Below are 3,675 nucleotides of genomic sequence, written 5' to 3'. Positions count from 1 at the left end.
AAAAAGGGGTAAAATGGCAAATGTTGTGTTAGATATAATTTTACAACAGTAACAACCCAAAAAAAAAAAAAAAAAAAGATGATGCAGTTACCAAAACTACTTAGGTACAACCAGTCACCTCTTAAGATTAGTTCTCTTGGTTCGAAGGCTTAGGGTCAACGCTTCATGGGACTGTCCATCCAATTGACCTAACAACTGTTTTTAGATTTTCTGTTTTACCCTCCAATTCAGTGAGTAATGCCTGGGGTCTTAAAAGCCTGTGAGTTGGTCTCTATTTGCCTGGAGCAACAGAGGAAGGAGACCCAGGAATCGGAGAAGGAACTGGACTGCAGGTCTGGTTGCCTCCATAAACTACTGCCTCCTTTGCCATGAGACCATAAAAACTGAATGGTGCCCAGCTACCATTACTGAACTTTTTGATCAAGGACTCAATAGATGAATCTTGATCAAAAGGGGAATAAATGTGTGAAGCAAGGTGGCTGCTTTCTAGAGTGAGATTCTCTTCCCACCATCTCCATTACTATCCATGAGCACTTAATTGTACTAAAGTATGCACCCAAGGGAAGGTAGTTTCTCCTTGTAACTTTTAACCCACTACATCATTAATCAGAAAATGCAGGCTTACACAGTTAATCTTGTAGCTAGTGGGGGAAGAAATGTTCTTCCTAGTCATGAATTCATGGCCACAAGACTGTTGTGCTGTTTGAGTTTGAACAAAGATGCTTTCTTGGTAACAAAATGGTAACAGGATGGTCAGGTCAGTTGTAGCTAAACAAAGGCCTTTTCCTCTTACCCCATTTCCCTGTTCCCATGCACTCTGAGGTAAAAAACACCTACACCTCTTTGCCTCACAGTTTTTCACCAACAACATAGTCTTGGAACTTTGCATGTGCAAAAGAGGTTTTCTATGTCAGCTCACCCTGGGACAGGGATCTGAGGGAGACCACAATGAACCTTACCCCATTCACCTGTGTCCTAACTACATATGTAAGTAAACAAAAGTTTGTGAGCTCATCACTGGGTAATGTCAGTTAATTACTGAGAGAGATATCCCTCTATGAGTCCATTTTTCATCTCGGCTCACCACAATGTGGAACACAATTTCACATTTCTTATAGAATCCAGACTTCTGGACCTATTGAGGCTGGAGGAATCCCCAAATCTGTTGCCCTGAGAAAATTTTTGAACTATCCCTGAAGTCACCTTCAAACTAAACAACAGTTTAGATGAATTAGTAAAGAATGTTCACCTCAAGCATTGTGTTCTTTTAAAGAATTATCTATATCAGATCAAATTGACAAAACTAACTCTAAAGCATAGATGAGTAGTTCATGGGGTAGTCAGTCTAAGTCAATGGGGGTGAAAAAATATGGGGAGAGATAGTGAAAATAGTGACAAAGCATGAAGAATGTTAGTAAAGTAATTGAAATCTTACCAAACCCAAACCAAACCAAACCCAAACCCATTGCCATCGAGTCAATTCCAACTCATAGCAACCCTATAGGACAGAGTAGAACTGCCCTGTGGGGTTTCCAAGGAGCGGCTGGTGGATTCAAACTGCTGATCTTTTGGTTAACAGCCGAGCTCTTAACCACTTTACCACCAGGACTCCAAATGAACTGTACATGTAGAAATTGTTAAAGGAATGTATGATCTGCTCTATATATTTTTACCAAAAATAAAATAAATATTAAAAAAAAGAATGACTTAAGAACTGGATATAGATAGCCATCGTCTAGTTTCTATGCTAAATAGTTTGGCACAAGTTTATCATAAGGTATAAATAGAGGTATATCAAGAAGGAAAATGACTAATCAAATTAATACAAATTTGTGAAAATGTATAGGCTTTATAGGACAGATGAGTTGTTTCTCTAAATGTATTTCTACCCCACACTGGCTCCTTCAAATGTTAGGCATATTCACACTGATGCTATTGCTCTGTTATATAAATGTTATACTAAATATAGATGTTCAGACAAATATGAATGTTTTACTGTAAAAAAATCATGGGTTGGGGGTAGCCTGTGCAATAAAAGATTAACTAAGCAAGTCTGAGTTTTACACACCCTGAATATTAAAGATTGGGTCCTTGATCAGCTCCTGTGAAGTAACAAATAAGCCCTTGGAATATCTTGCCTGATAAGACTGTCTTCCTTTACCCCTTTCAAGACCTAATTATTTTCTGCTTTGAATTTTTCGTTGATACCATGTGTTTTCATTAATGGAATGCATACTGAATCATTGAGTGTATTTGAATTTTTGGTAGGTGCTATAGATTTTTTTCCTTGCCTCATTCCACCAATTCTACCCTCAGAGTCCAGAGGGACATATGTGTCCCACTAATTCAACACCCCCCCCGCCCCGAGTCCAGTGAGACATGTGTCTCAAAAACTTTGAATCAAAATCCATATTTCTCATACCAAAAACATTGTTTCAGCACCACCTCATACCCTGTAAAAAACAGTAATTTGCAGCACATGCTTGTTTTTTTCTGTTTCAAACTGTCATACACACTGTCAGTGGGAAAGCAACTTCCCAATAAACTCCAGATGTAGAAAATACAAGAGGGTAACCATTTATCCCAATGGTCATGAAGAGGTTAGCTGGGGACTTTGGGCCATGCCACATAATCTATGCTCACAGTGTGATTTATGATGGGGGCCTTGGGTCATGTAGTGTACTTGTTGTTGTTTTTAGGTGCCCTGGAGTCAGTTCCAACTCATAGTGACCCTATGTACAACAGAAGGAAACACTGCCCAGTCCTGCACTGTCCTCACAATTGTTGTTATGCTTAAGCCCATTATTGCAGCCACTGTGTCTATCCATCTCTTTGAGGGTCTTCCTCTTTTTCACTGACCTTCCATTTTACCAAGCATGATGGCCTTCTTCCACTTTACCAAGCATGATGTAGTGTCCTTAAGATATACTTTTATATCCCAAAATGTTGGGTCCTCGATAGTAGATTAGATGAATGGTAATCACCAAATGTAATTTAGTTTGATTGTGTTGTAAAGCCTCTCACAGGCTTCTTCATCTCAGGGGCTCTTCCTTAGGCAAATTTGGGCCCACTATGTGATGTCCACTGCTTTAATCCCATCAGAAACCTACTGTTTTCCTCTATTCTATTTAATAATTTTCCATCTACAAAATCAATAGTGATATGTTTTTGTGCATAGAACACTGTGGCATATTGGGCATGCTGCAGCTATATTTTGTCCATTATAATCAGGAACCTTTCTAAACATATGATCATCAAGATTTATAGTTACACAGTGATCAGCCTACTGAGATTTGTACACTACACAGCATGATGGCAGCAGGGAGTAGTTTCTGGAATGTCCTCTCCAGATGATATCTTGTGTATAGATGTAACCTGAAAAATAAAAGTAAAATGATACTGGCCTGTTACTGAGCTCCATTTAGTCATTTACATTTGATATAGTTTATTACCATATCATATGACTAAAATGTCTCTCATAGTGATGCTACTCAGGTTTGTATGCTTCCATTTGACCTTGTCAGTTTCTAAAAGCAGGGATAATCTTGGCAAACACATAGCTTCACCCTTGCAAGCATCTTGTATATATTGAAAAGACACTAGTATTCTCTTGCTTTAAACCTCTTGAAGTATCAATGTAATAATAGATTTTTCTCATTGTATAACCCATTTATT

The sequence above is a fragment of the Trichechus manatus genome, unplaced genomic scaffold, assembly GCF_000243295.1.
Source record: "Trichechus manatus latirostris isolate Lorelei unplaced genomic scaffold, TriManLat1.0 scaffold00224, whole genome shotgun sequence".
In the NCBI taxonomy this organism is placed as follows: domain Eukaryota; kingdom Metazoa; phylum Chordata; class Mammalia; order Sirenia; family Trichechidae; genus Trichechus; species Trichechus manatus.
This window is presented reverse-complemented; position numbering follows the sequence as displayed.